Raw genomic sequence first — 26,147 nt, forward strand, 5'->3', positions numbered from 1 at the left:
AGAAACGAATGCATGTACAAGGGTTTCAGCGTCGACCATATTTAACAGACAGCAAATTTTTACGATATTGCAAAGGTAGAAAATGCTATCTTTGTGATATCTTTGATGTGGGAATCGAATGAGAGTCAAACGCAATGACAAAATTTTAAACTAATCCCCAAACTTTAAAGTCTGCAGCATGAGACCTTCCATTCATTTATGTCTGTAGGTCATTTTGAGGAGGTAAGCGCACTTCTAGTTCTGCGAGTTGTAAGCTGTTGTTATGCTTAATTGGTATGTAGATTTGAGTATCGTCAGCATAGCAGTGAAAATTGCCGTCATAATTACAGATAAATAGAAGATAGCAACGGGCCTAGCACTGAACCTTGTGGTATGTCGAAGTTAAGTTTGAAGCATTCAGAGATGATGTTGATGTGCGAGATTTGTCTGATGTGTGTCAGACAAATAAGACTTAAACCATGAGAGTATGGGGCTGCCAATGTAGTTTGCCAGGCAATTTAGAAATCTATTGTGATCGAACGGTATTAAAGGCTGCGCTCAAATTGAGTAGAATTTAAATTGAGGAAGAGCTGATATCTGAGGTAAACAGTAGGTCATACCACCTTCATAATTTCCAGGACGTTAGAAAGAACAGAACGATTTGAAATCGGTCTGTAATTATTAAAAGCATCAGGATTGAGGTTAATCCAGCTCAACATCAGGAAGACCAAGGAGCTGGTGGTGGATTTTAGAAGGAGCAGGAAGCCCCCAACCTGTCACCATCCAGGGGGAGGAGGTAGAGATGGAGGTAGAGATGGATGTAGAGATAGAGGTAGAGATGGAGGTAGAGATGGAAGTGGAGATGGATGTAGAGATGGAGGTAGAGATGAAGGTAGAGGTAGAGGAAGAGGAAGAGATGGAGGTAGAGATGAAGGTGGAGATAGATGGAGGTGGAGATAGAGGTAGAGATGGTGAACTCTTACTAGTTCCTAGGAGTGCAGCCCAAAATAAACTGGACTGGTCAGAAACAGAGGCTCTACAGGAAAGGAGCAGCTGTTCTTCCTGAGGCTCAACAGGCTGCAGATGTTCTGATATGGGCCTGTAGTTAATTAGGACCCCACAGTCCAAATGTGATTTCTTCAACAGAGGTTTTATAACAGCGGTTTTAAAGGCATCAGGAAAAACCCCAGTCTCAAGTGATGTATTAATGATTTTCAGAGCAGAGTTTGAAACACTATTGAAAACCCTCTTAAAAAATGTAGTGGGGACAGGGTCAAGCAGGTGGAAGATTTACTCTTTATTACAATCATAAAGTTCTGCAACAGAAATACTAGAAAATGCCCTCATGGATGTTTGCCTTTTACAAGGTTGGTAATTGAAATTACCAGCACCTGAAGCAATACTAGCCCTGATAGTTGTGATTTTGTTTTTAAAAATTCCTCACATTTTGCATCAGAGGCTTGGCTTAAAATGTCAGAGACAGGGGCAGGATTCAGCAGTTGGTCAGTGGTGGAAAACAGTATTCTAGGATCACTCCCGCTCTCTGTAATGATCTTTGAGAAATGGGCTTTTCTTGCAGCACGTACAGCATTGTTATATGCAGTTAAGGATTCTTTATAAATGCTACGATGGACCTCAAGTCCAGATTTTCTCTACTTCCTTTCTGCTGCTCTACATGTTCTCTTGAGCTCACGGACAGAGTTATTTATCCATGGTGATATTTTGCCACTTAACCTCTTTTTGACCTTGAGTGGGGCCACTTTGTTCAGTGTATTACTCAGATTGTAATTGAAAGCATCAACCATTTCATGTACTGAGCAGTTTAGATGACATGAGTCCAGTTCTCTTACAAGCTCTGAGACTCAAGTTCTGCTGTTGCATCTAGGAACCGCTTTTGAGCAACAGTTTCTTTCATGTTCCTGGTTACAATCAAATGAGCATCAAAGAATACACAGTAGTGATCGGAAACAGAGACATTAGACACTGATACATTGTCAATCGTTAACCCTTTCGTCACGACCAGGTCAAGTGTGTTACCATGTTGGTGTGTAGCCTCAGTCACATGTTGAGTTAGTTCTAAATTGTCCAGTAGGTTTATGAATTCCATAGCCTTCGAATCAATATTATTTATGTGAATGTTTAGATCACCATTCAAAATTATTCTATCATATCTGGTGATAATAAGTGATGCCAATTCAGAGAATTCTGGGAGAAAAAATGATAGTTGCCTAGGTGGCCGATAGAGTGTTAAAATAAGTACTGGAGCTTCAGCCTTGAGGACAAAGGCCAGATATTCAAAAGATGAAAACTCTCCTAGGTCAACCTTTGTACAGTTAAACTGATCTGAGTAGATTGCAGCTATTCCACCCCATCGTCTGCCCCGTCTAACTGACTGATAGAAGTTGTAATTTGGAGGACATGCTTCAATAAGTGTAGCATTGCTATTTTCATCTAACCAAGTTTCTGTTAAAAACATGAAATCAAGTTTAAAATTAACAATAAGATCATTAATTAAAAATGATTTGTTTGTTAGTGACCTAACATTTAGCAAAGCTAATTTTGAAGTTTTGACAGGGCCTGAAACCGATTTTGAATAATGAGGGACACATATCAAATTCGATAGGTTTGCAGAGTGAGTTGAGTACATCTTATTTAGCCTGTTCCTAGTCAAAACAGGAATGGGGCCAGCAAGAACACTGGGTCCCGGCTTGATATGGGAGCAGTCATGGGTGCCATCTCTACAGCAGCAGGGACCCTGAACATATCAGTTGTTATGTTTTCTGGGGTTGATATCAGCACTGTTGGCCTGAGACACAGTACTTGTGATGGTGTTTTGACCGGGGGGAGAGATGGAGCTGGGGGGCACAGCTTTGAGTGTGGAAGGGTACTACATAGGAAGGAGCGGGCAATGGGTCGGGGGGTGAGTTTGATCCCAGCATCAACAAGTTCTTCCATTTTGTCGGTGAACCCTAGATGACCGCCAGTGGGAGAAAGGAGAGGGAAAAAGCAGGGGGAAAGGGGGGAGGATGATCCGGAGGACTGGAGAGACTGGGGCCAACAGTTGTTGTCCAATGGCTCTGGCAGGTCACATGGAATATCCTGGCTCAGAGAGTGCTGCTGATCTGTTTGTTGTGGATAGACAGGAGGCAACTCAGAGTGGTTGACCTTGGGCTGCTGATATCGGGACTGCAGCGCATTAGGGCAGGGGGCAGATGGGAGATGAAGGGAGTAGTGAAGATTCCCTATTAGTAGTTTCAAATCTGTTTGGATGTAGGCCATCGGGTTTGAAAAGGTTTTTGCATCCCCAGAACAGATTGAAATTATCAATAAAGTTCAGTCCTTTTGAACTGCACGATGTGGAAAGCCATGAGTTCAGTGCTAGGAGTCTGCTGAACTTGTTGATTCCTCTGTCCACTGTTGGTAGGGGACCACTGATAAATGACTGAATCTTTAGTTGGCCAAGTCTGTCAAACAATTTCATAAAGTCCTGCTTTAGCTCTGACTGCTCTGCGAGTATCATTTGTCCCCACATGAACAATGATTTGATTTATTCTTGAATGATCAGACAATATCTGGGGAATTTTATTATTGATGTCACTGACCATTGCGCCTGAGAAACAACATGTTTTCAACATCTTACCGCTAATGTCTCTGATAGCGGAGTCTCCCACAATAAGAGTGAACGGCTCGCTCGCTTGATCCAATGGGGGGCCACGGTTTAGTCCTTTGAGTGAACTTTTTTGGTCTTTCTCCCTCTGTACACCATAATCCATCCTTGTTCTCTCTTGTGCAACTGGTCAGTTTCTAATTCATGCAGATATTGTAACGGTTCAAACCTGTTCTCCAGTCGTAAGGTTGATGGTGACTGCAGTCTCTGATTTTTTGCATCTTTAGTTGGCTGTCTGCTGGTGCAGGTGCCCGGTGTCGAATGAGCTGGCTTCCTTAGCTGTGTTCCATGCTGGACTACGGTTCTGCTTGTATTCTTGGGCTTTGCGCCAAACTTGTGCCAGCAGTTAGTATTCTCTTTATTCTCATAGGGCTTTCCTTGTACTGGCTCAGTTTTACCAAGCTTTGGAAAAGTTATAGTATCATTTATACACAATTCTTAATTTGGAGCCTGTTTAGCTGTGCTAGGTTGTATCAGCTCACTGATAGGAGACATTTGTAGTGTGTCATGAAGTTCTCCAGCTTTTTCCAATGCGAGAATCTTGGTTTCAAGTACAGCAATCTTCTGTAACAGTCGAAAGCAGTCTGTGCATCTTGAAGACTCTGATCCGAGGGGAGCCATGTGTTATCTACACACCACACTGCAGTTAACTATCCGGAAAAAAGGTTTGAAAATAAGTGATCACGACCTCTTATCACTTTAATCCTGTAGAATTAGTCATTAACAGGAACCCCCACTCATAGTTTTGAGCAGTGCAGCAGGAAAAACAGGAAAATATTGCGAAAAATAGATAAGCAGGCAAGGAGCAAAGCAGAGAGCGTCTGATCAGGCAGAAAGCAGGAAGTAACATACATCATACATTCAGCAATAAATAGTCAGCAATAAATACATAAAAACAATAACTGCTTAAGAAGCCACGTGGGTAGGGGTAGGTGGGTAGGGTGGGTAGGAAAGGACATAGTGTTGGTGGGGGGGGGAGGCAAATAGGCGGGAGCCTAGAGGGTGGGGGCCTAGAGAGTTTGCAACTTAAAGGAATAGTTCACCCAAAAATGAAAATTCAGTCACCATCCACTCACCCCCATGCCAGCTGAAACTTGATGAAGCCCGCCAGCCCACACAACAGTCCCCGAGCCCCCCCAGCAAAACTCCGCAGCAGCCCTCCCCAAAACAACTGAAGTTGCTGGGGTCCCGCCCCCAGAGCCCAAAAAACAACAGAGAACAACCACAAAATGACTCCACACAGCTCATCCAGCACAATCCAAGTCTCCAAAGCCAAACGATCCCAAAGCGACCTGAAAAGACCGACATCCACACCACCACCCAGCCGAAATCCCCACTCCAGCAGTTGACCTAAAAAAAGAGTCCACGTCCGCACACACCCCAGACCGAACCAGACGTGCAAGACCAGACCAAACCACCAGAAAACAAGACCCCCGGCCAGGGCGCCCAGCCCCCAAAACAAAAGCGTGAGACTCCAAACATGCAGACACTGCCCCAAACCAATTATCCTGCGTTCAAGCGTGAAACCCAACAACCGAGCACTCATACCAACGTCCAACGTCCAACATCCACTTTAGTCTCTGTTCTGTATGTATTCTGCACAGTGTAATATATGTAGCGTTTATAGTTCAAAATGGCACATATTATGGCATTTTTCATTATTATTATGACATTAAACATCAATATGGGTGCCCACCCACCGAACCTGATGACCAAACACAAAGCAACTGGTCCAAAACAGTACCTCCACATGTCCAAAATCCCACGCCTCCACCCTGAAGGCCAAAACCGGATGTCCTGCCCCCCGGCAACCCGAGCCAGTCCCACGCATCCAGCCCTTGAGGCTGGGGCCATGCTACTGGAATCTTCATAAATTGCAAAGTGTGCAGGTAAAACAACACAATATCAAATTTCTAAATTTTTATGACCCGAATGTACAGTAGAGAGTAAATGTAAAGTAAAGCACAGTAAAAATAATTTCTTCATAGTTTTCAACTGTAAAATAAGGAATAAAACAAACAGTTGGTCCATTACTGTAAGAAAGGTCAGAGGTTTTGGTCGGTGTTAGTCTTCTATAGCTCTGCCTTCTCCACCTGGCAAGAAGGTGTGTAAACAATTTTGCTTCTTAGTGTTTGCACCTTGAGAATTGTGTGTTAACGGAGTTCAGGTTGTGATGGCTTGACTTAATTATATTGAATTCCAGTGCTTTCTAAATGAGCGCATGGTGCAACCTGTGCTTTATGAAGAGATTTGTGTGTAGAGTTTCAACAAAAAAGGTTCCGTAGTGTTTATGGTTTTGGGAAACGAGTGTTTCCTTTGGTAGCTGATGTAACGGTTTCGGATGTTTTGCTCACAAAACCAGTTTTAGGCCCGAATCTACTAAAGGTTTGCGCCAACACAAATTGCATTGCGGGTGCTAAAACCTTGTTTTCTGATCTACTAAGATAGTGCACTGGGCTTTTGCGTCTGAAATCATTGGTTGATTTGTGTGCGCCGTTTTTTGCGGTTTGGTCTAATTGCAAATACATTTGTGGGTGTTCCAAGGCTGAGGCGCAAAATAAAGGGAGGGATTTATGGAAATTGGCAGTGGACGTGATTTATCAAGAGGCGGTGGCTGTTATCATCTTTCGATTGCGCACAGAATTTAAGACCTAGGAAAAGCAAGTCTTATCATTTTGCGTGTAGGATGGCTCCACAGAGACTGGCTCTGGAACCGGCTCCAAGTAGAGGTCTTCACGGGTCTACCCAAACCCTAGAATCCGAGACCTGACCCGGGACCAGTATGGGTTCGGGTCCACGTTTTATTATGGTCAATCGGGTCCGGGTCGGGTCCGATTCTATTACCGTGGGTCCCGGGTCTGTTTATCATTATGTGTAATACTCGAGTGGATCCGAGAAGTCCCGTGATCAACGCTGATCACGAGACGAGAAACGCATGGAAGCGCTGTGTAAGTTGTGTGATGATTAGGCTGACCATTAGGATCAGATTACAAGAGCGAAAATAAGGTGAAAAATGTAAATGCAATTTAATTTCCTTGTCACTTATTGTAGGCTACGTAGCTGCTAGATTCCATTATGGAGTCTCACTGTCATCTACTGGACAAACTGTTGAACGGCACAACTTGGCAAGTCTTTCTGTTATTTTGATCTCCTTTTATTAGGCTACCATATGTTGTATCCGACATGATCCGACATGAAAGTTTTTAGCAGTAGAACGGCATTTTTAGTAGCAATTTTAATTACCGGGTTTGTCGGGTCCATAAAATAGACCGGGTCTCTCTCCTCTCGGACATGCACCGGGCCGGGTCTGTAATATCTCGGGCAAAAGCGGGTCGGTATATATTTTTAAAAATGATCGGGTCCAATCAGGGTTCGGGTCCGTCATTTTGGACCCGTGAAGACCTCTAGCTCCAAGATCAAAGTGACACAGTCATCTACACATCATAACATGCAGTCATTAGATTGCAGGGTTTAAACGAGTATGCAGACTTAAAAATGTACAATTTAAGCCTCATTGGCAGCATAGCAGAATGTGCACTCAATATCCAGACTATTACCCAAATATACAAAAAGGAAAAGTCGGAGGCTCTTCTCTGGATTTTCTGACTGGATTTGCTATTATGAGCCAGTGTCTCCGCAACATTGACTTGATGAAAACAATGCAGCTAAAACATGGTGGAGAGGTGTGCGCGGCTTCTCCAGCTATATGTAACCATACCTCCACCAGGTCTCCATCCCGCCCACACAGCGAGGTGAACTTGGTTTTATATTCGATATTCGCTTATTTTTTCCGTTTCTAACCGTAATAGCTTCATGAAAACCGCACCAATTCCTTCCAGGTTAGTATTATTTTGTACAGATAAGCGAGGCTGACATTTCACAGGTTTGATCAACTCACCATCCTCAGCGGTTATGGCGAAAGTGCAAAGTGCGCTACTGTGTCTAGGGATCATCATAAAAGTGCAATAGCTGTAGTTTCAATTTGGAACAATTATTGTATTTCTTTAAAAAAATGACGAATACTGTCATGACCAGTCATTCTTCCTCTCACAGCATATTATTGCATCTATGAGAACAGGGGAGCCTTTAAGGGAAGCCTGCAAAGCTAGTTCAGGCAGACAACTGGAGATGCGCTGCAGACATGTGACACACTCTACTCATGCTGCTCTTATCCAACGCCCCCCTCTCAATAAGGCGGTCTATTTAAGCCCCGCCCCCCCTCAATAAGGCGGTCTATTTAAGCCCCGCCCCCTCTCAATATGGCGGTCTATTTAAGCCCCACCCCCTCTCAATAAGTGGGTCTATTTAAGCCCCGCCCCCCTCTCAAAAAGGTGGTCTATTTAAGCCCCGCCCCCCTCTCAATAAGGCAGTCTATTTAAGCTACCAAATGTACTTGCTCACTCTTTTTCTTTGCCTGCTGCTCCTACGCTGCTCAGACTGATGATTGCTGCTGCTCAGTTATCGCTGCTGCTCACCACATCGTTTCACCATCCCATGTCCACCCAGCATCCACCTAGAGGCTCTGATTCTAGGTTTCATCATCCCACCTCCACCCAGCATCCACCTGGAGGCTCTGATTCTAGGTTTCATCATCCCACCTCCACCCAGCATCCACCTAGAGGCTCTGATTCTAGGTTTCCCCTATCGTCACTGAGCCTAGACACCATACTGAACTCCATATTTATTGTATTCATTCTCAATAAATCTGTTTACGCGAGTTGGCTGACTGAACTGTAATTGGTTCCCTTAATGTGTGATTGATCAAATTGATCACCCAATGAAAGGTTTTGACCTTTTGCATTTCCATGTGGCTATCGAGTCAACACACCTGAAGTGATTTTCTCAGATTTGAAAGATGTTTGAGGTATCTGTGAACATATATTCACTTTACATAAAGTATCATTCAAATTAAAAATTGATTTGTGAAACAACCCATCAGCCCAAAGTATTTGTCCACAGAGCAGAAACTGGCTGAAGGCTTTAAAGAGCAGGAGGCAACAAGGAGGTTAATTATTCCAGCAGAGATAGAGACAGAGATAGAGGATAGAGAGAGAGATAGTCATCAGACGCCTCAAAGAGGTTTATCTCAAGATGCTGCAGGGAGATTGCTCCTCTTCCTCACCTCCTCCTCCCATCAAAAAAGGAGGTCAGGTGGCTGCTTGACCTTGGTGTTCAACAATCCTGACAGGAGGAAGGCTGCAGAGTCGATTAGAAGATTAAAGGATCCATGATGTCTGATTATATTTACATATTTATCAGTCAAGAGAAGGACGGGGGGGAGGAGAGGAGAGGGGACGAAAGGAGAGGAGGAGAGAGGAGAAGAGAGGAGAGGAGAGGAGGAGAGAGGAGAAGAGAGGAGGAGAGGAGAAGAGAGGAGTGGATGAGAGGAGGAGAGGAGGAGAGGAGGAGAGGGGAGAGGGGAGGAGAGGAGAGGAAAAGAGAGGAGAGGAGAAAAGAAGAGAGGAGAGGACAGGAGGACAGGAGGAGAGGAGGAGAGGAGAGGAGGAGAAGGAGAGGACAGGAGGAGAGGAGGAGAGGGCAGGAGGAGAGGAGGAGAAGGAGAGGAGAGGAGGGGAGAGGAGGAGAGGAGGAGAGGGGAGGAGAGGAGGGAGGAGAGAAGGAGAGGAGAGGAGAGGAGGGAGGAGAGGAGATGAGGAGAGGAGAGGAGGGGGAGAGGAGGAGAAGGAGAGGAGAGGAGGAGAAGGAGAGGAGAGGAGGGGGAGAGGAGGAGAGGAGAGGGGAGGAGAGGAGGGAGGAGAGAAGGAGAGGAGAGGAGATGAGGAGAGGAGAGGAGAGGAGGGGGAGAGGAGGAGAGAGGAGAGGAGAGGAGAGGAGGAGAGGAGATGAGGAGAGGAGAGGAGAAGAGGAGATGAGGAGAGGAGAGGAGGGGGGAGAGGAGGAGAGGAGAAGAGGAGATGAGGAGAGGAGAGGAGGGGGGAGAGGAGGAGAAAGGAGAGGAGGAGAGGAGAGGAGGAGAAGAAAGGAGAGGAGAGGAGAGGAGAGGAGAGGAGAGGAGAGGAGGAGAGGAGATGAGGAGAGGAGAGGAGGGGGAGAGGAGGAGAGAGGAGAGGAGAGGAGGAGAAGAAGAGAGGAGAGGAGAGGAGGGGGAGAGGAGGGGAGGATAGGAGAGGAGGACACGAGACGAGGAGAGGAGAGGAGAGGAGAGGAGAGGAGGAGAGGAGATGAGGAGAGGAGAGGAGGGGGAGAGGAGGAGAGAGGAGAGGAGAGGAGGAGAAGAAGAGAGGAGAGGAGAGGAGGGGGAGAGGAGGGGAGGATAGGAGAGGAGGACACGAGACGAGGAGAGGAGAGGAGAGGAGGAGAGGAGAGGAGAGGGGTTTTTCCTTGTTCTCAGTGAGGGTCGAAGGTTGGGGGATTCATTTTCATTAATAGTTTCATAATTTGCCATTGTGAAGCTGTGAGTCTGTAACTGATTGAAGGCTATACAAATAAACTTGACTTTTATCCTACTATGTTTTGTTATTACCCTTTTATCATTTTATCTTGTGCTGCCTTCTGTTTTTTTCACTTGTGTTAATTTCTATTTCTAGTATGTTTGAGTTTGATTGTTGAAGTCCTTTAAACTGTTTTAAAAGAGTGCTGTACAACTTAGGTGTTATTATTATTATAATTGTTATTATCATAATTATTATTATTATTATGATTATTATTATTATTATTATTATTATTATATTATATTATATTATATTATATTATATTATATTATTATTATTATTATTATTAGAGAAGCTTGTCTTGATGAACAGGGTTGGAGGAGAGACTAATGCAACTCTCAGATTCATCAAACAGATCAGCAACTTCTGAAGCTGATAAAATTCTTCATTATACATTAGGGGAAGCAGTATCACTATTAAACTGTCACTTTTAAAGAAAACATGACATAAATGAATACTATTATGAAATATTGTTTTTGTTTCTATTACTTCTTGTTGACTGATATTTATATTTACTACTGTGTCTGTAACCAGAAGATGCATCTCTGCCTAATTCCATATGGAAGACAGAAAGACAGAAGGTGAGCTGCTGATTAACTGCTGAGTCATGCTGTGGTTTAGTCACCCAGCTCCCATCTGACAGACAGAACATGTTCCTGTATGTTCTGCTTGATGTGCTGCTGATCGTCACAGTACAGACACTGAGCCTGTTTTCTAATGTGTTGATTCTGTCACATGAGAGGCAGGATGTCCTAATGGTTACTGAGTTTGCCCCAGCTGAAGCGCCCAGATTTGGTTTCCCCATGTGTCCATATTGTGCCATATTGTGTCCGTATTGTGTCCATATTGTGTCATATTGTGTCCGTATTGTGTCATATTGTGTCCATATTGTGTCATATTGTGTCCATATTGTGTCATATTGTGTCCGTATTGGTTTCATATTGTGTCATATTGTGTCCGTATTGTGTCCGTATTGTGTCATATTGAGTCCGTATTGGTTCCATATTGTGTCATATTGTGTCCGTATTGTGTCATATTGTGTCATATTGTATCATACTGTGTCCGTATTGTGTCCGTATTGGTTCCATATTGTGTCATATTGTGTCCGTATTGTGTCATATTGTCATATTGTGTCATATTGTCATATTGTGTCCGTATTGTGTCATATTGTGTCATATTGTGTCATATTGTCATATTGTGTCATATTGTGTCATATTGTCATATTGTGTCCGTATTGTGTCATATTGTCATATTGTGTCATACTGTGTCCGTATTGGTTCCATATTGGTTCCATATTGGTTCCATATTGTGTCATATTCTGTCCATATTGTGTCTGTTTTGTGACATATTGTGTCTATATGGTGTCCATATTGCTGACGTGCCCATGAGCAACACACTGAACCCCTACTTGCTGCAGCTGCAGGCCCTGTACCCCACCACAGGGAGGAGAGACAATATCACCCTTGGGGGATTAATAAAGTATGTCAAATTAAAACAAAATAATTTGGCACCTTACATATGGAGTGATAAATTTTAAATTAAAAATAAATTAAACTTTTGGATGAGTTTGTGAGAGCTACAACACTCAGACTGGTGAGAGGGAGCTGGCTGGTAGAACTGACACACTGATATAAGGCTTTATATTATGCTTTTTAGGATGCATGTGTTACCCAATAAATCAGTTCATTTTCAATTCACTTCAGTGACTTTATTTCTCTTATTTAGCCACAGCTTTTTGGTATGCTGCTTTTCCATGTTGATTTGTTTGACAGACTCTGTTCACCTCAGCTTTCTAAATACTACAGAAAATACTGTTCGCTCAGCTTTCAGATGGTAAACTGTACTTGTGAACTCGGGTTAGAACAGGAGATACCTGTCATCCAGTGTAGGAATGGTAGATTCATTTCAAATAAAGCAACAACTTGAAGGATATTCATCACCTAAGACATTTTGTGATCACAGGTCTTAAAACACCATGGCAGGACACGACTAGCTACAGCTACTACTAATACTTCTACTACTGCTACTACTACTACTACAGCTACTACTAATACTTCTACTACTGCTACTACTACTACTACTACAGCTACTACTAATACTTCTACTACTACTACTACTACAGCTACTACTAATACTTCTACTACTGCTACTACTACTACTACTAATACTACTACTAGTACTACATCTACTACTAGTACTACTACAGCTACTACTAACACTACTACAGCTACTACTAATACTACTACGACTACTGCTACTACTACATCTACTACTAATACTACTACATCTACTACTAACACTACTACAGCTACTACTACTACTACAGCTACTACTAATACTACTACTACTGCTACTACTACTACTACAGCTACTACTAATACTACTACAGCTACTACTAATACTACTACTACTGCTACTATTAATACTACTACAGTTACTAACACTACTACAGCTACTACTACTACTAATTCTACTAATACTACTACTACAGCTACTATACTACTACAGCTACTACTAATATTGCTACTCCTACTACTAATACTACTGCAACAACAGCTAGTACTACTATTACCTCTACTAACACTACATTACTACTAGGACAACTACTTCTAACTGAGCTAGTTCATTCACTGAAACAAACCTCCTGAGCTCTCCTGCTGTCTGAAGCTGCAGCTCGTCTGACCTGCGGCGCTGCAGCCAGCAGGTGGCGCTGCTTCCCACCTATCAGCTGACGTCACATCAACAAAACTGAATCAACAGGATAAAGCTACTAAACCAGTAACAGATAATCAATAACAGATACCCATGGCACAGAATGACAACGCTACAATTCTCTGTATTGACAGACACACAGAGCGTGTCACACACACGGGTCTGTCAGACACATTAACATGCTGACACTAACAGACAGGAGGACACGAGGACAGATAAAACTCAACTGAACTCTACTGTTTCTAACACGAACAAACTGAACAGAACAACAGTAGAACGGAGAAAGAGCGGGAACATGCCGAACGGCATTATGGGTGGGAGCAACACGTCTTCATATAATTCTCCATGCTCGCCCCCCAGCGGCGACACAATAGAATACAATAGAATAGACCACCATGATAGCTAAGGATGCATTTTATTGATCCCCTAGGTGAAATTCAGGTGTTGGGTGAGATACAGTAGATAGACAGATAGATAGATAGATAGATAGATAGATAGATAGATAGATAGATAAATAGATAGATAGAGTCAGGTGTTAATTTACTGGTCAGCCCTAAATTTAGTCTCTCCAGTTCCTCTAGTCTAAATATTCTATTAATCATTTTTCCATCTTTTAAAAACATTTGAAAATGTACGTATGAGTTAATGTTTTAATTTCACAAATATATTTGGAAGTATACAAGCTGCAAAAAACCTTTCTTAATAGTTTAGGTAGTCATGGTAGATTTTTATTATAGATATTATATTATATTATATTATATTATATTATCTTTCTGTTTTCCACTCAGCTCTCCTCTGCTATCAATTATAGACAGATAAATTATAATTCAGTATTTTTTAACAGGGATAATGGAAATAAATCACAGTTCCATAATGTTTCAGTATTCTTGTAGAAATCAGTGAGGATATGTTTTAGAAAATCCTAACTAGTGTCAGAGCCCATTGTAAACATTTCCATTTATTTGTATTGGGATGTTGAGTGATGCTCGTCTTAGTTGCTGCTTTGAGCAACATGAGCTGTTTGTGTAAGAAACAGAAACAAAATAAACAGATAGAAACAAATAGAACAGCTAGAAAAAAATAGAAACAAATAGGAACAAATTAGAAACAGAAACAGATAGAAACAGAAACAGATCGAAACAGATTGAAACAGATCGAAACAGATAGAAACATAGAAATAGATAGAAACAAATAGAAACAGATAGAAACAAATAGAAACAGACAGAAACAAATAGAAACAGATAGAAACAGATTGAAGCATAGAAACAGATAGAAACAGCTAGAACAGCTAGAAACAAATAGAAACAGATAGAAACAGATAGAAACAGCTAGAACAGCTAGAAACAAATAGAAACAGATAGAAACAGATAGAAACAGATAGAACAGCTAGAAAAAAATAGAGACAGATAGGAACAAATTAGAAACAGAAACAGATAGAAACAGAAACAGATCGAAACAGATCGAAACAGATAGAAACAGATAGAAACATAGAAATAGATAGAAACAAATAGAAACAGATAGAAACAAATAGAAACAGACAGAAACAAATAGAAACAGATAGAAACAGATTGAAGCATAGAAACAGATAGAAACAGCTAGAACAGCTAGAAACAAATAGAAATAGATAGAAACAGATAGAAACAGCTAGAACAGCTAGAAACAAATAGAAACAGATAGAAACAGATAGAAACAGATAGAACAGCTAGAAAAAAATAGAGACAGATAGGAACAAATTAGAAACAGAAACAGATAGAAACAGAAACAGATCGAAACAGATCGAAACAGATCGAAACAGATAGAAACATAGAAATAGATAGAAACAAATAGAAACAGATAGAAACAAATAGAAACAGACAGAAACAAATAGAAACAGATAGAAACAGATTGAAGCATAGAAACAGATAGAAACAGCTAGAACAGCTAGAAACAAATAGAAACAGATAGAAACAGATAGAACAGCTAGAAACAAATAGAAACAGATAGAAACAGATAGAAACAGGTAGAACAGCTAGAAACAAATAGAAACAGATAGAAACAGATAGAAACAGTAGAATCAGCAGGGCTGGACAGGCTCGCTGCTCCCTCTGGCGGTGAGTCTGAAACCTGCAGGGAATCTGAGGAGAAACTACAACTCCATAATGTGAGAGGATTCTTCTAGAAATCAGAGGGGAGAGGTTTTAGAAAATATTCCTTCATTTACACAAATCTAAACTGGAGTCAGAGCCTGTTATGATTCCTTCCAGTGACTCTGTTGGCCTGGTGAGTGATGTTTTCTGAGTCCTGCTGTTTCTAACAACAATAATGATCAGAATAACTCACTGTAACTCACTGTTCATTTACAGCAGATCTCAAAGTGCAAAGAGGAAAGAACGTCAGATCAGAATTAGATCAGTACTCTGTATCAGAGTACTCCAGATGAAGTACTCGTACTTGTACTCAGTCACCATCTCAGCTCTCTACTGTGTCTCTAAGACCAGCAGGTGGCGCTGTTTCCTCATTTCTCAGCACCTGAGTCCACTGAGCTTCTCTTTCAGCCAGCAGCATTCAGCAGGTCAAGAGAAGAGAAGAGAAGATAAGAGAAGAGAAGAGAATAGAGCATTAGGTCTGAACAGATGGCTCCTGCTGTTTGTAGGAGACTGCTGACAGGCTGTTTGAAGTGCAGCGCTCTTTTGATAAAGTTCATATCTTTAACTTTCAGAGTCTGGCTCACCAAACTGTAAAAACATGGCTGTGCCGCACTGAAACCAACGAGAATCAGAAGGCAGAGCTGTAAAGACACACAGACTGACTTCCTCCACTGCAGAAAGGCTGGAACACACTCAGCAGGACGGACACTTCGTTTTCCTCAACCACTTTTTGTCTTTATTCAGTTTTTTTGGTTACAAAGAGCAAAAATCAAAACAGAGAAAATATAATATTCAGCTGTAACACTGTTCTCTTAAAAATCCAATTTTTCAGCAGTGAAGTAGAAAGTTTTAAGTCTGAGCTCTGAAATTATTTTCTTTGGCCCTAGGCTCATCAAGATCAGACCATGCAAACTTTGAATTCAAGCAAAATCTTTAACTAAACAATTAACAAAGTTGAAGTTACGAGGACAGAAGTGATAAGTAACAAAATGAATAATAACAAAATAAAGAAATATACAAATGAGCAAGAATTCGATTTTTGTTTTGTAGATTTGTTTAGCATTTAGCTGACAGTCTTATCCAGACCTGGGTCGGACCAAAACCACCAGACCGTCTCCTCTCTCCTCTCCTGTGTGGTAAAGTTGGTGGAGGTTCGGACCGTCACAGCCAGTCAGTACAAACACTCATGAAGATGAACGATAGACTCTTGCAAATCTTTTCACAAGTTTGCTTTTCCCAAGTCTACTGTCTGAAGCTTCACACAACATCACAATACATTTGAGGAACATAATGATCTATTGTAAAGAGATTTAAAAAGGGAAAAACGCTTTCCATCCTCAGATCTTCAGGCTGTTCAGGCAGCTCAAAAATAAAAGTTTCTCTGAAAGTAAAAGCCTGGTCTTCTCCTATTTTCAGTGTCTCTACCAACCAGTGGAAAGCCCTACAGCTATGAGCTGCCAACATGAGGAAAGCAGCCATGTTTTTGGCCTGACGATCATGTAGTTTTGAGTTTATCTAATGTGTTTTGAAAAGGTTTTAAGAACCGAAAGGTTGTAGAATATTCTGAACCCAGAGAAATATGTGATCCTTCAGTTTAAGTTAGGTGATAAATCACTGTATGTCTTTCAGTTTTTATTCATTTCTTTTTAGAGATTAATATTTAATAGTTTCTTTTTTTGTTTTCTTCACTTTCTGAATTGTACCCCGATGAATGTTGTTCTTACTTTCCTTTTTTAATTTCCAATGTCTCCAGTCTTAATGGGCACTTTGTAATTATCTGACATGTGGAAAATAAACATAAACTCCAAGTTCCTTTTGGGTTTCAAATGCAGGACAACTCCATACAACAACGTGTGGTAATATAAATTTACAATGCCGTGCCCATTTAACTGCAATACAATATTGAAATGTATATAAAAAACTTTTATTTTTGAAAAACTTTCAAACTCTGTCCCAGATTAAATAACAACTACAATAACAAAACAATATATATAGCCTTTATGGCCCGAACAAATGTAAATGTGTGAGTGTAACTCTGATGTCTCTTTCCTCTTCACAATCCCTGAAGGATTTCTCAACCTCTCCCACACTTCATACTGTAGATATTACTGTGCCAATAAATGGAAGTGAACTAATGGTAAAACTGAATCACCATGTATTAAAGTCAGACTGAAATTTAAACTGAAGATTATCATCAATATCTAAAACAATATTTAGGTCAGTAGTTAGGTGCATTGAGGTCACTGTTAATGTCTGTATTTCCTCCACTCTAGAGGCTCTTAGTCTGACAGGGAGTGTTGTCTTGGATTTTCATATCAACGAGTCATAACTGTGATTTCATGCTATGCAGCTTCACTGCTGACAGCTGATTGACTGCATTTTAGTGATGTTGCATCATGTGACAGCAACAACCTGGATGGACAGATATTCAACACCTGCATTACCACATGACAGACAGGGGGCGCTCTTTGCTTTCAGACAGAGAAGGAGAGGCAAGATTAGCTGGGAGTTTTAATAATGTCCATTATAACAAAATGTCCTGACTTCCTTTCAATAATATAAATGTTTTTCCTGCTGTGATTTCAGTCTGACTTTAAAGGGAACAGCTCTGTCACTGTAAAATCCTTCACTAAGGTGATGGACGGTTGTGTGAAAGCTGAGCGATCCATCTGGAAGTGAGATGAGCTCCTTGGAGATCCTACTCTGTTCCCTGGGCTCCTGCCTCTTCACCCGGCCCGCCTTCAGCACCGGAACCACCGAGGTTATAATAATCCAGCTCAATGTTCTCCTCTCTTCCTGGCTTCTGCCCCCTGGTGGCCTGGAGAGACACGACAGCAGCCATCTCTGTTACTGGATCACACCTCTCTTCTAGCTAAAAATATACAGTCTAACTACTTTATTTACAGTTTTTCTCAATCGTTTAGATGTGTTTTCCCAAGTGCAATTCCCAAAACAGTAAAAGTGTTTCTCACAACACTATACCACCCGTGCAAAAGAACCTAAAACACTCAAAACATGAACCACATACTGTACGTCAAAACACACAGTCGGTCAGTCACTACAACGCTGTCACCAAATGGATAGCACCCTTTGATCATTGTGTAAACACTGACACCAAAAATGCAAAGTATCTGCATCAAAACTGCGCAGACTGTGTAGCCTGCATACAGTGCCGTGAAAAAGTTTGTACACCGCTTGAATTTGTTGGGCTACAACATGATTTTACAGTAAAATGAGATTATTTGAATTTTTTTGAATTTCTTTACAATATTTTTATATTACAGTAAAGTAATGAGAAAATTCTATATATTTTTATGAAGTTGGCAAATTCAGATAAATGAAAAATATGGGTGCAAAAGTAAGTGCATCCCTTGTTTCATTAGAGCTGAATCGTGTCACTGACAATATTTGATCAACATTTCATATCTTGTGCTGCTCAGATCTCATATTCAGGTTGTAGCTATAGGTTGTAAACATTATTTCACATTCAAAATCATAGTTATTCTGCTTTTTCAGCCAACAGAAGCTGATAACATCTCAATGGAGTCTCAGTGGATTTCAGGATGTGGGATGATTCAGTCTCAGAAAACAGAGTATAGTGTGGGATGTGAGGTTCACTTATGGATGGCACTGGGCTCCAGATCTTCACGTTTCAAAGACAAAATAAATTATCATGCTCCCCTCACTATATCCGAAAATACATACAGGTGCACTTTCACTGGAGTTTATCTTCTCAGACATTGGACACGTCAAACTCCAGTGAAAGTCCATCCATATGCATTTCATTTTTACTGTAAAAAGTATTCATTTTTATGTATTTATTTTTCCTTAAAAATAAACTTACTAGGGAAGTGACCCACTGGAGTCACATGTCACACTGGCCTTTTTTGTACAAACACAATGCTTCTTGTACATAGTATTTTGCATGCAATGATTTACGCAATGAACAACTGTGTCAATGCGAGTGTGAGATGTACATAGCCAACTGACAAAAGTACAGTCTGTTTTGACCGGCATGACAGTTGCCTTTAGTGTTTTGCAAAATGTGCTTTAGCATTTGCATTTTGTGTGAACACAGTAGAGTTGAAATAGAGCTGTGGCCAACTGCGTTGTTGTTGTGGGGTTTTGAGGGACTATTTTGAGAATGAGGTTACCGTTTCAGGAAATGCATCTAAGCGATTGAGAAAAACTGTAACCCAATCCTCTACTGAATAAAGATGTTCAGTACCTTGCAGTAGAAACAGAGGGCAGTGACCAGCAACACCACAGCCAGCAGCAGGACAACTAGTCTGATGATGAGATCTGTTGGAGAGGCTGAAACAGATTCAGAATCATCACATCAGATCACCTGACATCATGAGAACAACAGCTCCCATTAAAGATAAAGTTTATGTTGCCCTCAACCCTTAAAATCACTAAATGAAGGTCACTTTAACATCTCTGTTTGATTCAGTTCTTAGAGAATATGGTAATCGGATCCACTCTAAAGATTATATTGATGTTGTTGGACAAAAGCCACATATCTGCAGAAAGTCAGTTTTCAGGAATTAAGTAAAGCCTGCTGATTCTCTCATTAACTCTCATGTCTTGTTGAAATGATAAAATGGATTGTTAACACTGTCACATATTCCTGTTGGATTCAGCTTCAGATTCTCCTCCAGGTTACCTGAGACAGTGAGAGAGAGGGGCTGGCTCTCAGAGGAGAAGTTATGAGAGAAAACAGAGATGTGATAAACACAGCTGTAGATCCCTTGGTGGGCGTGTTCTGCAGCAGGAAACAGGAAGGTGGCAGAGTGATTGACAGCCGGCAGGGTGTGGTTGTGTGCTGTGTTGGAGGCGGTGGAGGTGAGGTGGAAGGAGCCTCCTGGGTACTGTGGCTGGATGGAGCAGCTGATGGTGAAGCTGGAGCCCCTGAACACCTGAAGCCCCTGCTGCTGGGCCTCGGAGACCCCGTCCATGGAGGGAGAGAGAGAGATGATTGGCTGAACCAGCAGATCTGTAAACACATAGAGAGATGATTGGCTGAACCAGCAGATCTGTAAACAGATAGATGATGAAGACTTGAGAATACATGTTATTGATATCCTAATGCCTCCTTACTCAGTGAGAAACTGACTGTTTTCTCCTCATCTGTTTTGTCAAAGTGATGAACGCTGATGGTTGAAAGGCAACAGGATTTGTCTGTCAGCAGCCACCGTACAAGAGAGAGAACTGCTACATTAATATGTAAGGGACAGAGCGTTTTGTATTGGGGTGGGGGGCCGGGTTCATTTCATTATATATATACTAACTATATAAACTGAGTAGTTTTTTTTCCTCTCTCTATTATCTCCCATGAAAAGTTTAAATCCTCTGATGTATTTCCACAGTCAAAAGCTCCTACTGTCTGTTCTACTGCAGGTTTGAACTCATAGACTCCCATTGTTTTCCAAAATACATTAAAAAGCTCAGAGACAAACTGCTGCCTTGACTAACGTAATACATTATTATGTTAACAGCTCCACTATAGCAGTTAGGGGGGAGCTGCCTTGCTGAAGGGCACCACAGTAAAAGAGGGGGATTTGAACCAGTGAGCTTCCAGCAACAAGCCCACTTCTCTTCCCTTTAGGATGCCATTGTCCTGGATAACTTTACAGTTCAGTCCAATGTAAACCACTGACTGTCACTGTGACAGAGGAAGGAAGACACTGGAAACATTACTGTCATAGTTGATGTCATTGATGGTGTTACCTGAGCAGGTGATCTGCAGGCTGGAAGAGGAAGAGTGAGACTCTATTAGTACACACTCCCTCAGTGTAGATCCAGACTGAAGACAGGAAGGATCAATCCTCCATACAGATCTTGATGAGGAATCCTTTCTCCTTCCTGTTGAAACAGCAGAGCCACAGTCCAGCTGTCTACACACTGCAGCTGCTGACTTCAGGTTCCACTCAGAGTCCCAGTCATCCACTGGTCTCCAGTCTCCATGGTGTTTCATCTCTAGTCCACCAGCACAGCGACTGGCTCTTCCCACCATCCTGACATCATTAGACTCTGAACAGAAACAAGAGAGTAATTAGTAAAAGAAGTAAAGTCACTTTGATTAGAACAGAAATGAAGCCAAATCCAAGCTGCAGCTCCTCTTCTACCTGAGCAGGTGAGTCCAACAGCTTTGCCAGGTGAGCAGGTGTTTCTAGCTGAGCCTGAGCTTCCACAGACCAGTCCAGACTCACTGCCTTCACACTGGAACTCTTTGGTCCACATTGGAGCCTCCACTTCTCCATAGAGCGCCCCCTGGAGGACTGAAGGAGCCTCACAGCCAAGCTCCCTACAGACCACCTCTGCATCCTGCTGGTCAAAGTCAGCTTCACACACTGAGGACCATAGAGAGAGAGAGAGAGAGACAGAGAGAGAGGAGAGAGAGAGAGAGAGAGCCAGTTAGCCTCCCTAAGCCAGGTCTGCTGTGCTGTGAGACAACTTGAAGAAGCCAACAAGGTGCTGAGAGAGGAGCTGCACTGGGTCAAACAGGAACTGACCAAGAAGGAGGAACATGACCATGAAATGGAGAGACAGCTGGAGGAGATGAGAGCCATACTGGTCTCCAACGCCCCTACTACCAACACTACTGACTCCACCACCCAGACACACACTTCTACATCTAGCTCCCAAATCACTCCTGGTCACAAAGTCTCACACACCACCGGTGATGATCCTGACACCACATCTGACTCAAGACAAACTCCAACAAAGCCCACAGCCATGCAGAGTGGGACAGAGGCAGAGCAGCAGAGGAAGGACCACATTGTCATACTGCGTGACTCAAATGGAAGGCATCTGGACGCAAGACGTCTGTTCCCCAGGAGAGCTGTGAGAAAGATCTGGTGTCCAACAACGCACACAGCCCTTGGAATCCTGTCAGAGAGAAGACTAGGAGAATCGTCCCACATCATCATCCACACCGGGACCAACGACCTCAGCACCAGAAGGATCCACGAAGCCCCTGCAGACGACTTCCACCGGCAGGTTCCAGGCCTTCCACCCCTTCTCCTGGCTCTCGAAGATGAGGGACTGGTATTTCTTGAGCTTCCGCTCGTGTGCCTCCTCTATCCTCTCTTCCCAGGGCACTGTCAGCTCGAGAAGGACCACCTGCTTGGTACATCTGGACCAGAGGACAATGTCTGGTCTGAGGCTTGTGTGGATTATCTCCTCCGGGAATTTGAGCTGCTTCTTGAGGTCTGCCCACATCTCCCAGTCGCCTGCCGTGGCCAGGATCCCTTTGCTCCTCGTCTCCGTTGCAACACTCTCTCCTGGCCTGAGAAACTGAATGAAACGGGGGCCACTAGAAAGTTGTTTCAGCTTCTTTCTTGCTTGTTCCAATCCCATGGCCAACTTGGTCAGGATCTGGTCGTGTCGCCACCGGAACTTTCCATCTGCCAGGCTTGATCGGCAAGATGAGAGAATGTGCTCCAGGCTGGCTGGCCTGCCACACGGTATGCAGCCGGGGCTCTCTGCCAACCCCCATGTGTGGAGGTTTGTTGGTGTGGGCAAGACATCGTACACAGAACACAGCAGAAACTTGATCCGGTGCCCTTCCATGCGCCACATGTCTTGCCATGTCAGTGCCCTCCCTTGCACGCTCTCCCACCATGTCCAGCTGCCTTGTTTGTTCATGGCTACAGCCCTGACATGCCGATCTTCCTCCTCTGCCTTCCGGACCTCCCTCTGCACCATTCCACGCCGCTCCTTTGGGTTTGCCTGTTCCAACTTGCCCTGGTGGTACATCCCAGGCCGAGCCTGCCCTGGGCCACTGACCCAACGATGTCGGCATGTTGCAGGTGTTCCTCTGCTTCCTTAAGTGCTCTGATGGCTGACCACTTGCAGCCCGTCTTGATTTCAACGCCTGCTTGCCGCACTCTCACATCCTTGCTGTCCCGGAGCATCATGGCCTGGCGTGCTTTTGTTGCTTTGTACTCCTCAACCACCGATGTTAATGGTAGTTGCAGCTTACTGCCTGTGGTATACAAGCCAATGGAACAAAAGCTTTTTGGGTCACCAAGCCATCTCCTTAAAAAGGTATTCATCTTATTTTATCATAAATTGTCTGATCTGGATCTGTCCATGTTGCATGTTATTGGCTATTTGTTACAAACCCTGTCTCTTTCATGTGAACGCGCTCATAGCTGGATAGGTAAATCCTGGGTTGACAGAGCCAGTTGATAACCAGCTATGTGAGACCGGTTATCAGGGAACACCAATGTTAGGTTTAGTGAAGCCGGCTAACTCAAAGATAGCCTGACTTTGTTGAAGTCGCTTCGTGAGACAGACCTTTGGTCTATATATTGGGAATGGTCGCATAATCGGTGACTCTCTGCACTGTTAGAAGAAAGTGTTTTGAAACCCAAAAAGTGGTGGCAACTTTGCTGCCACCATTATAGTGGTTAAAACCCTGTTTACACTGGTGTTTCAAGACTGCATAGAGTGTTACAAAACACCCTCTCGTGACTGTTTTGAGATCCGAAAATGGTGCTTTGAAGCACTCAGGTCACAGAGTTTTCAAACCTGATTTGGGGCATGGATACACCAGTGAGATAAGTAGTTTGAAACACATTTCAGAGATTCAAACTCTTTTTTTCAAGGATTGGAGACACCCCTGACTATAGAGATTCGAAAGACTGCACAGTGTTTTGAGAACTTTTTTTCCGCAACTCCAAACACTACTAGGTGTTTTGATGCCTTACTTTCATGGACTTCAAACACCACTACGGTGCTTCAACAGCTGACTGTCACAGAATCCAAACCCCACTATGGTGTTTTGATTGCTTACTCAACGGCACTCCAGACACCACTATGGTATATTTAATCCACTTTCACATGGGACAGAAAAATATTATTTTTCCAGGCATTTTTATTTATGCTTCATTTATGATTCATGCTGTCACAAACAAATCTTCTTAGTTTCATCAACAAACAATCAGCAGCATACAAGATATCGTATAGGGCAATCCTTAGCCCAATCAGTACAATTTTGAAAATGCCCACATGAAGCAATGAAATACATCATATGTCCCTAAGTTTCATAAAAATTAATAACTTAAGTCCCAGATATTGTGTGACAATTATACTGTAGACAATTAAATAAACATTGTAGCCCCCCTTTGCTCCCCCTTTGGCCCCTTTGGTTCAGTGGAATCCAAAATATTGTGCATGATGGACAAACAGATGGACAGATGAATGGACAGAGACTGATCCATAGTTCCTCATCTGGAGTGGGGGGTTTGTACTAAAAAGGGGATAAGACTTGAGTGGGATAGGTTGTAGGTGGCAAGTTAGAGGGTGGGGTGGGGGTTAGATCTTACACTGTTGTTCTTGAAGGTTAAACGTTTGGTGGAGATGTTTATGTTATCTTTATTATTTAGTAGTTGTATCTGTATACATTTAAATGTGCAGTTGCACATTTTGGGATACTGCTGCCACAAAATGAAGTATGAGAAAGCAAGAGTAGTGAGGGAAATACAGTTTTATTTGTGGCTACTATGTAAAATCTTTGCACTATAAGACTGGGCCAATGGTTGAAATATAGGGAGTTAGGGCCAGTTGAAACATCTTGTGGGGTTGATGTTTCCTGAAAAGGAGAAAGAACAAATATCATTATAGCTATGGTATGGTTACGCAGACGATACTCAAATTTACATACCAATTAGACCTGACGACCGTTCACAACTTACAAACCTAGAATTATGCTTTTGCATTTGCTGTCACAAATGTCACAAAACTTCTTGCGACTAAATGCCAACAAAACTGAGATGCTAGTGTTGGCCCAAAAACCCAACTGCCTCTTGTTGCAGACCTTACTTTTAATTTTGGGGATTGCTTAATTATCCAGAGTTCCACAGGTAAAAACCGTGGCGTTACATTCGACATACCTCTCTCATTTGATGCTCACATTAAGGAAATCACTAAGATAGCATTTTCCACCTTTGCAATATCTCGAAAATTCGTTCCCTGCTAAATACGGCGGATGCTGAAACCTTAATATACGCTTTTGTTTCATCAAGACTCGATTATTGTAATGTCTTTCTCTCTGGCCTACCTAAATGCAGTATTAAAAATCTACAACTTGTGCAAAATGCTGCCACCAGAATACTAACCAGAACTAGAAAATTGGATCACATTACTCCAATCCTGACCTCCCTTCACTGGCTCCCAATTCAAGCCAGATCTGACTTTAAGGTGCTTCTGTTAGCATATAAATCGCTACATGGGCTTGCACCATCATATCTATCTGACCTCATCATCCCTTATATTCCCCCTCGTGCCTCCGATCGCAGGATGCTGGCTACCTTACTGTCCCTAGAATCAAGAAAAAATCAGCAGGCAGTAGAGCGTTCTCCTACCGAGCTCCTGTCTCTGGAACGAGCTATCTATTATAGTCAGGGAAGCAAATTCTGTCGAAATCTTCAAATCTAGACTCAAAACCTATTTATTCTCGCTATCATACGACCTACAATAGCACCGTTGGCTTGGGATCGACAGAGTCTATTCTCTTACCTTAGCTTAGACAGTATTTATATAGGAATTTGCCGTTGGGAACATAGCAGAGGGCTGCCTCCTGGTTACACTGTGTCTAATCACTTTCTATCTGCTGTCTGTACGAGTGTGTCTGTGGCCAAATATGTCTGGGTTTTGTGCTGCATTTGCACAGCTCTGTGTGTGTGTGTGTGTGCGGCTGGTTTTCTCCCCTTCCCAGACTCCAGTGCAGTGTTTCCACCTGCCAGTGGACAGGTGTTGCTCCAGCCCTGGCGGTCGTCGGCACCAGCCTTGGTCCCACCCCTGATGCTGTTCCCTTATGGACGTGTCTCAACGACTTTGTTGTTCTGTGCGCAGCCGTTTTCTCTCCCCTTTTCAGACTCCGGTACAGTACAGTAGCCCCATCCCTGATGCTGCTCCCACCTGATGTGTATCTGACCCTGTGTGTTCTGTGTGCAGCTGTTTTCTCCCCTTCCTCTGTGCGTGCGTGTGTGTCTGTGTGTGTTGTGTGTGTGTGTACGCGGCTGCATTTCTCTCCTCTACTCTGATTCTACTCTTGTCTACCTTGTGTTTTTCTCTATGCTTGTCCTATATCTTTTTGTTCACCACTGACTGGGCCTCATTCACGAAACGTGCGTACAATCAGATTTGATCTTAAAGTGTACTTACGAACCTTTCCACAAACATTTCGGCATTCATCATTTT

The sequence above is a fragment of the Centroberyx gerrardi genome, chromosome 6, assembly GCF_048128805.1.
Source record: "Centroberyx gerrardi isolate f3 chromosome 6, fCenGer3.hap1.cur.20231027, whole genome shotgun sequence".
NCBI lineage: Eukaryota > Metazoa > Chordata > Actinopteri > Beryciformes > Berycidae > Centroberyx > Centroberyx gerrardi.